Source organism: Temnothorax curvispinosus, unplaced genomic scaffold (assembly GCF_003070985.1).
Source record: "Temnothorax curvispinosus isolate PA1 unplaced genomic scaffold, ASM307098v1 QBEX01012454.1, whole genome shotgun sequence".
In the NCBI taxonomy this organism is placed as follows: domain Eukaryota; kingdom Metazoa; phylum Arthropoda; class Insecta; order Hymenoptera; family Formicidae; genus Temnothorax; species Temnothorax curvispinosus.
The window spans coordinates 98780-112469 of NW_020222234.1; the positions used below are offsets into that span (position 1 = coordinate 98780).

Consider the following 13690-nt stretch of genomic DNA (forward strand, 5'->3'; position numbering starts at 1 on the left):
GATACAGAAAGACCCACGAAATTGGACGATCTAGATAATTAGACTTCTAGACGTCTACACTATTGTCAGTATGTTACACATTTTTTTTATATATACAAGATGAAGACATTGCGCTATAACGACCGGCTGATCGTTGTGCAACGTTTAACTTTCGACTTAATGTGCCATGCTCCCGATCTATGGTTTAGTTACACAGAAGGAGGAAAGAACGAAAGAGAAGAACGAAAATTCTTAAACAAGAATTCGGTAAATAATTTGGGTGTCAATCAAGAACGTCCAATGGTCCTCTAATTAGCCAGTTTCGCATATTTCGAAACTCGTCAAAGAATTAGCATCACATTATAAAGCAAAGCCCGAGACCGGAAACGTCCCAAATTTTTCAGCCGTACATAAAACCGCGATTCGCTCGAATCACAACAGCGGAGCACGTAACAGAAATGGCGTTCGGTCAACGTTTGCTCGCGCGTTTTAAGGAAATAAGGTCGCCGATACGTAGATTTTAAAACGTAACGGCGCGCCACACGACCGCTGTGCCCGGAATATATCGCCACTGAAAATTATTGCACTACCATACACGCCGGACCGTGCGTCGCTTATCTGCCAAGCAATGGATAACAATGGTAATGTTTATGCCGGAGGGATTGACATGACAACATCGGCCGGACACGTGTTTAATCGAGCCATTCGTATGCGTATATGTAAACCTATCATATGTTCAGAGTACAGCGCGACATCATTGAAGTCTTTTGAATGGAGCGTGAAGCACTATATAAATTGTGTGATGTTTCTCTCACAGGTGTTTTTAATTTAAAGAGAGTGCGATGAGAGAAGCTGATTAATGACGTTAGATTCTCTCTCTCTCTCTCTCTCTCTCTCTCTCTCTCCCAGGAAACGACGTTAACATACGTGTTTCGAAACGATAGAAACGACGGGAACACAGATATTAAATGCTGTAGCTAATTATTAATTTAATTATAAAGTTCAAATATTATCCCTTTACAAATATTTCTTTATTTTGCGGTATATTCCACTACTAATTTTGGGCGTTTTAAAAAAATTTTATATTTTGTTTTCATTTCAATTATAGTATGAATATTAAGCATCTATAACGTAAAATTATTACTTTAAAGTGTTTCTTTTTTTTTTGTTCGTTTGAAGTCGTTATATAATCATTCTCGTAAATCGGTGTAATCGGTGACATCAATGCTTGTCGAGAGCGTCTACGCGAGTCTCGACAATTACGTATGAAATTAAATGTTATGCAACGTGGAAATTTTTTAGAATATAATGTAAATATTTAAAGTAATGTGCGATAATATACGATTTCGATGGAAATAATCCGAGATATATTTGAATCTAATGACAGATTGCTGAAAAATTTCCGAAAAAGCGACGAACAGAATCACTTGATTAAATAAACTTCTTTGGATAATATGGATACGCCAATAATTGCTCGTCACGTGCACAACCATTTTTCAAACACAATTTCGCAAAATAAAACGTAAAATACAAACTTATCTCATCGTGTTTGCCGAAATAATAAACAGAAAAAAAGAAAAGTACGAACAAAAGTTGTATTATTTTTAAATAAAGAAATGTTACACCTTTCTGCATTCAATATACGAAATTCCTCCTCTTGTTTATCTAGACTCGTCTAGATAATAGCTGAAGAAACCATAAAACAAATGTGTTAATTATGTTCCAAGTCGTTCGCGTAACATTAACTACTACCGATAATATGAATGATTCGAGAAGAAACATATATCAATGAGTCAACGAATTAAATTATGTCTCCATTTCGCTTCTTTACATTGCTAAATGTAGGATCAAAATTTATGTAAAATTATTCTTATAACTGAAGAAATTTAATATATGAATGCTACAAAAAATATTCCTGAAATTTTCCACACCTAGTTTTATACCCTATTAAAAATATAAAAGTCAATTAAAAACGATTATTTATGTATAAACGTCAACCTTTTGCTGATATACTATATATCTTATGACATTCAATAAAGCCTAATAATATGTAAATTTTGCCTAATAAAAGCTGATAAATATGTATATGCACATTAAAAAACTATTAATTTAAATGATATAGTAATGCATCAAAATGCAATTTCGCGCGTTTTATAGTGCCTACAAAAATGCATCTAACAGCATCATCCTACTGCCATTCGCGGTGTCCTTGTCCAAGCCCGTTTGTTGACATTTCTACGACCTTTACACACTATGGTATTGGCGGATGCTCCCTAGTCTCGGTTTCTCTCCGTGCACCTCGGTGGAAACGGCCTTAACGGCTTTCACGTAAGATCTCGCTTTCCTATGCGCGTTATACCACAACATTGCAGTAGTTAAAGGAAAGACGACAGCGGCTAGTCTATAAATACCCAGGAATGTCCAGGAATAGAAAATCTTTCGCGTGCAAACGAGAGCGCGTGTGCATGTACACCGTAAGACGATTCTCCTGACAGAAATTATGATTACCTGCAATCTACAGAGAAAGGAAGGTCTAGCTCTCTCATACGTCTCCCCAATTCTTGAAATCTCAGACGTGTCTAGGTTCTTAACTTTGACAGTTTTCCGATCATTCCCCCTCGTACAGAATTGGATTACTTCGATTCTGAACGAATGCGAACAGTGATTCGTGTTTTGCACGCGACCTGGCGCCGTTTATGTGAAAAAGTAATTAGCTATCTACGCTATTCGTGCAAAACGGGGCAATCTCGCTGCGCGATATTTCATTGCCAGCGTTTTGCTTTTTTTAGACGCAAGCGAAACGCCGTAGCTCTCCTTTTTCTCGTTACAAGCCTTCCGCGGTGACCCATACCAGCTTTCTTATCCGCCTACCGGTGCTGCTGGCAAAAGGAAACAGCGCGATCGCCGATCTATAAATACCCGGGAGAGCCCCCCGGAACATACTATAAATACGTAGTTGATATCCAGGAATAGAAAATCCTCTTACCTGCTTTTTCCAGCTGATAACGATCGAGCCGGCGAATTCTAACACGTAGAGCAGATCTGTTACGAGGTTAATGATGCGATCGTTAGGACGATTTCTGTTGCGCCGCGGAGAGACGCTCGTGTATGACGCGCGTGTATGTACGTGCATGGCTAAGGGCCAATTCCCCCGACTTCTTCAGAAGGTTAAATCGACGTGAATTCCTATCAAGATAGTTTTCCGCCACTTTTCTCTTGTTTTTAATATCCTCATGCGGATTGCTTCTACCATTTGGCAGTTTACTTATAATCTTCAAAATCAGGCGGAAAAAATGGATCCGTCTGTAGAATTTGATAACAAATGTCCATATGAAATGTGGGGGATATTTCGTGATCGTGACGTGTCAACGACAGAAGCGAAACGAGAGCCTAAAGTATTTTCATGCTTCGCGATTATCGCCCCGAGCATGACGTTTGTTGCAACAAGTGCCTGCATACGCGCGTCGTTACAGCTGCCCCGATCACGCGCGCGAAATACTCGCGGCGCATGAACCGAAGAACTGCGGCGGCGAATCGCACGCGTGAAAGCAAGAACAGTTTCACGCCGCTGTGGAGTATCGCCGTTCGTATTGCCGCGTTTGCCTTCGTAGATTCATCGAGATGTTACGACAAATCGGCTGCGGATCGATACATCGGCAAAACAACGTTTCCTTCAACGCAGGCCGACGCGCAAGGTCGGCCCGCGCGGACAAAATTTGTGCAGATGTTTGCAGAATTACAAACAGCTCGTTGTGAAATGAAAAAGCGCGTGTCGCTGAACGATAGGCCAATCACGATGAATCGTCACGTACTTTATGTAGGACGCGAAATAAGACACGCGTGTGTTGAAAATGTTGTTCTGAATCAAGGAAAACGCAGGTGTATGAAATTATTGGACGATTATTGACGTAATATTGATGGATTTATCGACGTGAATATTAAAACGAAAAAGAACCTATATTTGTTTAAAATTATTGATCTATTTGTATCTATATGCAGCATGTTATACAGAGTAAGTTTAGTTATAAGAAGTCAAGTATAACATTGAGATTTTTAAGAAAGTTATGCATGCACAATATTTACTAGCGTTTTCTTCACGTGTACATAACTTTGCATATTTTTAACGTAGACATCATTCAAAAATTTATATTCAGCTTTAGTTACAAAACGTTGCTCAGATATTATTTGATCCTATATAATTTTGAATTATAATCTTTTGTATTAACTAAGAAATTTACTAAGAAAATTTTCTTAAAATAGAATGGAAATTTATTCTTCCTACAATAAAGTATAATAATTTGTTGGAAGAATTAAAAAAGGGGATAAAACTAACTTTGTCTTAATAACTAAGATGGCGATTAAATTATATTTTGTAAAACTTTTATTTGGGAATAGATAACCGATTTAAAATCGACGTAAGGAAGTGTCGGTAAGAAGAACTTGTACACGATTTTAATAATGTTTTAGTGAAAGGAGTGTCGAAATCGCGTCACATCCTTTTGATATATGATTCTCGGTGAAAACGATCGACGAAATTTTTCTGGATTCTAAACCATGACTCACGAATTTTAATGGTTACAAATTTAAAACCGCTTGTGCTCGAGACGTATTAAAATAATCCGACTGTGTCATCTAAAGCTAAAAATAACTATGCGAATTTCTATGTCACGATACAGCTGTTATTTATAGTTGCATTTGTTATCTTCTTTAAATACCTACTCAACAGTAAGTAATCGCATTTATTTTGCGTTTTAGGATATGGTTCGATATCTTATTTAAACTTTACGACCTGTTACCTATTTTATCGCTTTTTACCTATTACATCAACCCATTTTTCCAACCATTGCTCTTTGTCCTCGCTTCTTAGCATTTCTCTACAAATTTTTTTAGTTATAACTTCTTCTATTTCTTTTTTTTTTCATGTCTTTGAGCTATTATCTCGACGCGTCGAGACGTCGAGGTGTCTCCTCGTCGTCATTTTTAAGTACCGCTCGTCTAATTCCGCGGAGAACTAGGCCGGAGTTTATCTCTCTTTCTCTCTCGCCTTATCGAGACCGCGAAGCGCTTTCTGCGGTTTACTCGCATCGAGACGAGTCACGTTCGAGCTTGTGCGTCGCGATGGACGAGTTTTATCGCTTCGTCGTCTCGCACCCGTTGCCGGTCGCTTTGCACCACGCCGAATGACAATGAGAAGACGAGCGAGCGTTGGTGGCGGTTCGCACTTCGCTGCGCGCTGCACTTCGATCGCGTGACACACATTTCGTTCACCTCACTTGTCTTTCGTCGACCTCTCGCGTATAAGCACGCACCGGAGTATACTTTTCACGACGCTGCTCGGCGTGTTGAACTGCCTGGAAACCAGAACTGACCCAGTGCCTCCGTCATTGACGCTCGCGGGTTTTGATACTTCGGCGAACTTGCATATTTTCGGATTACTGATTGTAAAAATTTCCCTCTTTGTTCGCTAAATAAAACTGTAATTTAATTTAAAGAATTAATAGTATTGTATGTAATGGTAAAAAATATTTACACAACGACATTGAAACAGGTCTAAAGATTTAAAAAGTTACGTGATAGGCATTTAAAATGAAGAAAATGTAGGCCTATCATGTACATGTATTTTTATGGAAATGTATAAGATAAAATATCACCCAGCAATCAATTTAAATGATTTAATATGAGAATTTGCTTACAATTAATAAAAGCGCTGCGGGACAAGACTCGTCTGGATGCGCTCTAAACGTATTAGTCATGGCTGACAAGTGGTGTCTTTATCTACTTGGCAACTATATTAGAACGATTCGAAACATTATTACTGTTAATGCAATAATGAGAGCGTTATATACGATTGTCACCGTAATAATATCTTATACAATAATTTTCATATCGATGTGTAATAGGTTTTACTGTTGAGAGAACCAATCGGCTTTTCTACAATGCCGATTGGTTCTCTCACTGTGTTTACTTCGTGAGCATCTGTCTATTCTGTCATTGCATATTTTGACAGTTTTATGTATCAAGGGGTAATGTATAATATTAATGTATTTAGATGCTTAGCATCAAAATTAAATCGAAATGATTTAATTAGGGGAAGGGAGGGGATTTTACTCCAATCACAGCTGTGTTGCAAGTCTGACAATTAGTCGGCGCGCAATTATTATCTATGATTAGAAAATATCTATTAAAATTAAAAATAATAATTTAACGCGAACATCTTGTTGCGGCTCTGTGCCCTTTCGTTATACATTTGAGCTTATCACGATTATTAATGTATAATATTATAGTATAATATTAATGTTAAATAGCGCGCGCGTACCGCACGTCTGTGTAATAATAAAAATGCAAAAAGAAATTGGATGGTAACGTCACACGGTGTTCCCAAGCGGTCACCCATCCAAGTACTAACCGTGCTCAACGTTGCTTGACTTCAGTGATCGGACGAGAACTGGTACTTTACAACGTGATGTAAACGTTACCCTGATATGTGAGTTATCCATAATCAGTTTTATATTGTGATTCTGTTCCAAAATTTCACTTCTTTTTATATAGCGATAAATGTCACAAGACTCATTAACTGATTAATCAATGCGTATACTATCAGAAAGCCATTCAATACTTATTTTTTTCCATTATCCGCTCCACTCATAAAGAAGGCATGTAAGAGATTAAATTATTGCCATTTTTCCGCGATGCTGATTGGTACTCTCACTGCACTTACTTCGTGAACATCTGTCATCGCATATTTTGAATAGTTGTGTGTGGCGGTATAAAAGGGTTAATAGTAATAGTATAATGTGTTAAAACTAAATAGCGCGAGCAAAGCGCGCGTGTGTGATGTCTAGTAATTATAAAAATTGCGAACGTATTTTGTATTTTAAACACTATTGACTTTGATTTTCAGATTACAATCTGAGATTCATATGGAACAGTTAAAAGTTGTTCTTTTCAACATGGTTATCTTTTTTTCCAAAATATAAATTATATATAATTTATCTGTATATTATATTATTTTCCCCGAAATATTTAATTGTCAAGTTGTAAAATAATTACATATAATGGCAAATTTCAACATGCACTTTGATATTTGCCATTGGTGATAATTGTTTCCGCATCTACCTTTCGCAAAATGCCTTCGTTTGATTGCACTCGAGGGCAGAGGAACTTGTTTCTTTCTTCCGTGAATTCCCGTCGAAAATTTCCATTGGTCCTTGATCAGCCCGGCGAATGTCCGTACGTGAGTTAAACGGCATGCCACAGGGACGCTTATCTCGCAAGAAGCGACGATGAAGCGGGCGTTTCGTATAATCGCCTGATTGACGTGTTGCGCATTTGGTTTTGCTCAATTTCTAATTAAAATGTCAGGCCACATCGCGTACACGACTTTCCGATATTTTTCCAACTGAGAGACATTGAGAGAGGATAATATCCTCTCTGACATGCCAAATCTCGGTTAATAAATATTCCGACTTTCGATATCGCGCTCGATTCTTCGATTTAGCACATCAACCTGATGACCGTGGAAGAGCGCTTCTCGAGGAAGAGTCTCGGAGATCTGGCGAAGAGAGGGCGAACGTGGAGCATCATGCCGTGAAGCGTGACCGGCGTTAGTTATGCAACGTTTTGTTGTCTTGCGTCCTTGTTGCCCCGCATTGGTATTATCTTGCTTAGAGCGAAGAATCAATTACAAATTGTTGCCTTGACGATAATATCTTTCCGAAAGATAAACAAGAGGGAGAAAGACCCTTGGCAATCCCGGCCAAGGGTCGGTACGTCGTCACGGCTTTTGGAAAGAGCTGCGAAATTTTCGATTCGATCGGTAGAGACGAGACAAGGTTTTGAAAAAAACATCAGTTTGATTTATTCGCCGACACAGTTTAACCGCAATCCGTGGCAGATGCGGCTATCATTCGTGAAAGATTTTCAGAGATATCCTGCGGCGACTATTAAAACTGTAATTTAAGTGTTGTATAACATACAATACTAACCGATAAATCAGCTGACAACTACTTTTAGCACTTTATAAATGTTCGTGAGAATTCTCTCATTATCATTTATATTGCTATTATGATCGGTATTAGTCGGATCTTATATTTAAGATCATCTGAAGTACAATCTTAAGATGTTATAAACCAATCACACAGCCGTATTAGTATCTTAAGACATTACTTGAGATGGTCTTGAAATAAGAACCGACTATGAATACCGACCTATGATATTACTGCACATTTTAAAAAATTAGAAAAGTCACCGAGTAATTTTCTTGATAAATCTAAATCGGCATAAAAAATTTACTTTTTATATTACATCCTTCTAATCATAATTTTAAAGCTATATAATTTAAGAACGTCGAAATTATATTTATCGATTGCACATCTGCATTGACACATTTTTTGATTGCGTCTTACTTTTCTTGCTGACAATAATTCGTCAAGTATCGTAATAAACAGCGAATTATTTATGATGGACAGGAACGACTGAATTTTCTATCGATTTCTGGTAAAACAAAAGTGTCTATTATATAAAGTTATTCGTGTCAAAGAGATTCGCTTTTGTGTTATCTTAACAAGCAAAAGAGTTTCTTCTCACATTTGTTATTTATAAGTTATATATAGCATAAAGGCTTCCGCATAGAAATCAATATCGACCATATAATCGAATTGTTACATTGTTTTTTAAAACGTGCTTGCGCTGCGTGTTTGACGATCGCGTAAAAAACGGGACGTTTGTTTGGCGAATTGATATAACGCAATGCAAGAAACACGCAACAGCGTTTACTGTCCGCGCATAACCGTCGCACTTCTTTCGCCGCGACTTTAAAATACAAGGCTGCCCGTAACTATGTCACTGTCAATCAGACTCATCGGTATGTATAACGCTTTCCAAACGTAGTTGTTGTGCCAGGATACTTAATTATCTTCATGGTCCGTGATCGGGCAAAAGACCTTACCACATCGTTTCTGGATTCGATTGCCAATTAATCTATCACTTAGCCGTCTCGGTAGAACGTTTGTATATACCAATGATGTCACAAAAATACGTCGGATATGTACCTTTTGGTGATGGAGACCGTTACTTCCTAGTTGGATATGTTTTTTAGGCAATGAAGAACACTATACTTTACGATTACACTCATAACTTCAAGATCGCTCCATCTATTTGTGGAGAATTGTTCATCGGGTTGAAGTCCGATATTCAGTACATATCACATTAAAATGACATGCAAATTAAAATAACAAGAATTTGAGATATTAAAGAAAGGAAGACCTACGTATTTGTTTAACGTTGTGTAAACATTTCGCTAAGGCCATTTTTAACAACTTCAAAATGAAAAATTTAAATAATTATTATTTTCCTGTAATAATGATTCAAATAAAATATTTAATAATAATACTCGTATATCAATTTTAACAATTATATCAATTTACAGACATCTGCGAATGTGTACATGTCTGCTGTTTAATTTAGATAAATTTCCGATAATCGTAATCGTCTCATATTCACGTGGACTTACCGATTAAATATTTTCATTTTCAGCGTTAACCTCGTCAATTTTTCACAGCTAATTGATATAAAATAATTACGCAGCATTGACTCATTGGTAATCCAAACAGTCGGACAGTTCGTCGCTTCCCGCAGCTGCGGGTGAGGCGCGGCCTTGCTATACACGCTCGAGTGTAATTTTCAGTGCTGAGATGGGTGCCAGTCTATCACGCAGCGTAATTAATTCGTTAGCGGCCGCGATTCATGTTAATCATCCGTCAGCCTTATGTAAACGCGGAGGAAGCTGACTCTCGCTCGTAGCACTCGGCCGATTCATGTACTTCCGTACCGCGCGCGCGAGTCGCGTCGAGACTTTCGTGCCATTAATTGGCGCACCTTCCATTGCAACTACGAAAAATGCGCTCGTTTTTTTTCCTCTCTTGGAATTCTGTTAGCCGCTGCTGGTTTCCGCGCACGCAGTACACCTTACAAGCTTATACGCGAGAGATTACATGTAGGACAAAAAAATCTAAGCGCATTAAATAACGGACTACTACATTTTACTTAAGCATTCTTATTGTAAGTTTGAAAGTGGCATGGAATATAAATGGCCTTAAATGCATTAGTCTCATAAGCTCGATGATGTACAGCAATTAAATGCAACAAGTGTAGAAATCTCCATATCCATGAATATATGTTACATGATATAATATCTGGAAAGTAAGTAATATATTATATGTATGATGACATGTAACATATGTAATACATGCTAAAGTCGCGCGTGCATAGCATACCTACTCGCGCCTAACCGGTAAGAAGAAAATGTATCATTTGCTGCAGGCAATGTTACTCATAATTTGCAACTCTCGTGAATCAATGAATTTGTAACACAGTCAGATTGTATAATCCTCTGTGCCCAGGAACATAACAATTATTGAATGACTGGATTGATGTTATCCCTTCGTAACAGCAAGACGGGAGTCATCGTGTTCTTGGAAGTACGGAAGCGATAAAATCGTCGAAATCAACGGCTATTTTTCTAACATCCGTCTATCGTACTAATTACCATCTTCTTGGTAAAATTAGAAAAATACATTATTTGGTTGATTATTCCATTAAGATTACGTCAGTCTTATTGTGAACCTCATGGAGAGAATTTTCTCTTAGAAGTTACCCTGAAATCATGGTAGTTGTGGGACAACATGTATCCACCAAGAATTTTATGCGAGCTATTCTGATTAATATCTACCATAATAAAAAGTATTAATATCTATTGCATTAAAATATAAAATATGTTTGATTAATTTTACTAAAATATATCTAGAAAATTTCAATAATTTTTCAAATTTTACCAATCTGCTTGGTAATTTTTATTACGTTGTTTGTAAAATGTCTTTTGTATATTTCAAAAATTCCTTGGTTGCCAAGTTGTCCCAAGTTTGTAGTGAATTTAAGGATAAAATATAACAAAAAATTCTCTCTGTATTAATAATTTTAAGTAATACTTTATTATTAACTCTACAGGACATAAAATGACCACTCTTCCTTGTAACTTCTCATTGAAAAGATTTAAGGCATGGTCACTTCATAATTCAATCATGAATCATTTTATTCATTCGTTGACATTTTATTCAATAAGCTTAAAATTTAATAATATATTGCAAAATTTCGTTAAGTTAAAAAAATGCATATTAATTAACGGTTTTGATTTTCTGCTCAGAAATTAGAGTTATTTAAGAATTTCATAGAAATTTTTTTCCAAGTAAAATTGTATTTATATCCTGAAGAGAACTCGAACATAGAAGTTTGGCGGCAATGCCCGTAAAAAAATACGGATCCAACCCACGTAAACGAATTTCGTATTTTCACATCGAATTTAACTCCTCGAACACCTGTCTCGATTTCGCCCTTGCATCAACACTTATCGCGATTCGTGGGTTCTCGTTATGTGCCTCCAGCATGTAGCTCGATACGCGTGGGTGAATGATTGGTGATTCTCTTCCTGGTTCTCCTGCCATTACAGAAAAGAATCTAAGTGGCTTTTTATAGTATCAGTGTAATTTGCATATTGTGAAATTTAGGAAAGTTAGAAAATAGAATGTATTACAGCAATTTGAACAAGGTATCTCGCATATACTTACTACTCGATAATTATAAAATGTGATATGAACGCAATTACAATAAGTAGAAATGAAATCTTTAAATCAACCGGTTGACCGCAGATAGCTCAGGCAGAATATCGGCAATTATTTGCTCATCACGAATCAATATTGACGTAATCGTGTAACGTTAGTTAGCGAATCTTTTCGGAGCACGGTAATGTATTATGAAAACGATACGATATAAACTCGCCTCTCTCTTTGTAGAGAAAAGAACCTTTCTTGTGCTCGCACGTGACTCTTCTCTTCGATCGCTGTGGAATTCAACTCGATTATCGCGCGAGGCGGCATACTATAAATAAAGGTATTGATCCCGCGCGGTAAAAGGATCGGTGCCTTTGCCATTATACATAAGTTCAGTTAAAGAAATCTCTATCGTGCTGCGGACTCGTATGAAGTTCTGCGTTGCGTATTGTCTTAGTTGCGATACGAGAGACAGACGAAAAAGAGAATACACCGCCGAGGCTCAAGTTATCGCATTCCTTCTCTCGGCGCAAACCATACACGGGCAGTCCTATTCATCCTGAGAGGGTAGTCTTATTTTCCTCCGTTTCTTTTTCGTTGAAGCTTCTTGCGAAGGACACGTTTGCGGGAAGGTATCACTTAAATCGCTGCTTTTACTTGACATGAAACCGAAGGGAAAAAGACGAGAAAAAATCAACATAGGATGTTGATACGGTTATTATCATTCTAACGAATCTAACGCGAGTACAGCTAACACAATTCATCCGGAAACGACGTTTCAATGTCAGATTATAAGAGAATATGTAAGAAATCGCAGAAATATATTATAAACAGCGCAAAACATCGTCATGGGAATTTCAATCTTTGTTTCTAGTTGGATTTTACCGCAGAATTTCTGCTAAACCAACTCATATATTTTGTAAAAAATAATCATCGAAGAGATCTTTTTTAGAGCTTATTGCAGAAGCTATGATAAGAAAAATGAGCTTAACAGTTCCAACAATTGCGTTATACTCATATCGATACAGAAACAACATTTTTGTACCGTTACCGCGTAGTGTAACATGTTGAAATTTTTATATAGCTGCAGTTTGAAATTATCATATTGTGCCAATACAGTGAAGCGACGAAACTTTATATATTTTATATACTAATTGTAAATCTTTATCTAAAAAGCAACAACAATGTCTTTTTAATCAAATTGATTCATTATAAGTATAACAACACTGGAATAAGTTTGTCATCGGCAAGAATTATTCTTTTATTCTATCTACAGTACTTTCATATTCAAGTCGTGGAAGCTGTATCGAATGCATCTGGGCATAATGGCCGTGACCATAGATACTGAGGAAGCACACCCACCTTGGCAATAACTCGACCAGTCGAGTTGGAATCGTTACGTCGATTTCCAAATACGGTCCGATCGGCTAAATTGACCGATAATAAATAAGCCGAGTTCGATGAACAGAGGCATCGATGCAGGAACTGAAGGCACGCTGAAGATAGCCTGACTGGAAGCCTAGAACGGAGCTGACGTGATCAGACACGTCACATCAGTTATTCTGTTTACGGATGACGATCCGTTAACGTCTTCCTCATTCAGTCGATTGCTTGTGAACGCGGACATGCAGAACTCATGATCATGTCAAAAATAATTGAATGATTTAAAGATATGATAAATGTTTTGATAGTTCTAAAGGTAGTACATGATACCAGAAAATGAAAGTGAATTAACATAAAATATATTTAATAGCTATAAAAATGTCTAAGAAATCATATTTATGATTTTTTAGACAAGTATGAAAGAAAGTTCTCTAATTTCAATCCTCTTTAACAGAAATGTGTTCTATTCCTAGTATATATTATTTGTAACTATAAAAGAATAGATAAGAATGTAAAACACTAATATATATATCGGATCGTAAAATTACACGTGTAATTTTATCGAATATAATTATTATCATTATGATTTATATTTCTTATATATAAACAATCTAGTGATAATATAAATTATAATTTATGTATACTATTACCTACACACACATTAATACTTTATTTTTTCTATTTATCTATAATTAGATATATGTATAAAAGAAAGCTTCCGATTT

General features: G+C 36.7%; 1 protein-coding gene and 1 pseudogene across 1 annotated transcript in view; one reads left to right on the plus strand and one right to left on the minus strand.

Moving 5' to 3' along the window:
* The window catches only part of LOC112462462, a 47260-nt gene that overhangs the window by 972 nt on the left and 32598 nt on the right, over window positions 1–13690 (plus strand). The window lies entirely within an intron of this gene.
* On the minus strand, window positions 6337–6456 carry LOC112462489 (annotated as a pseudogene).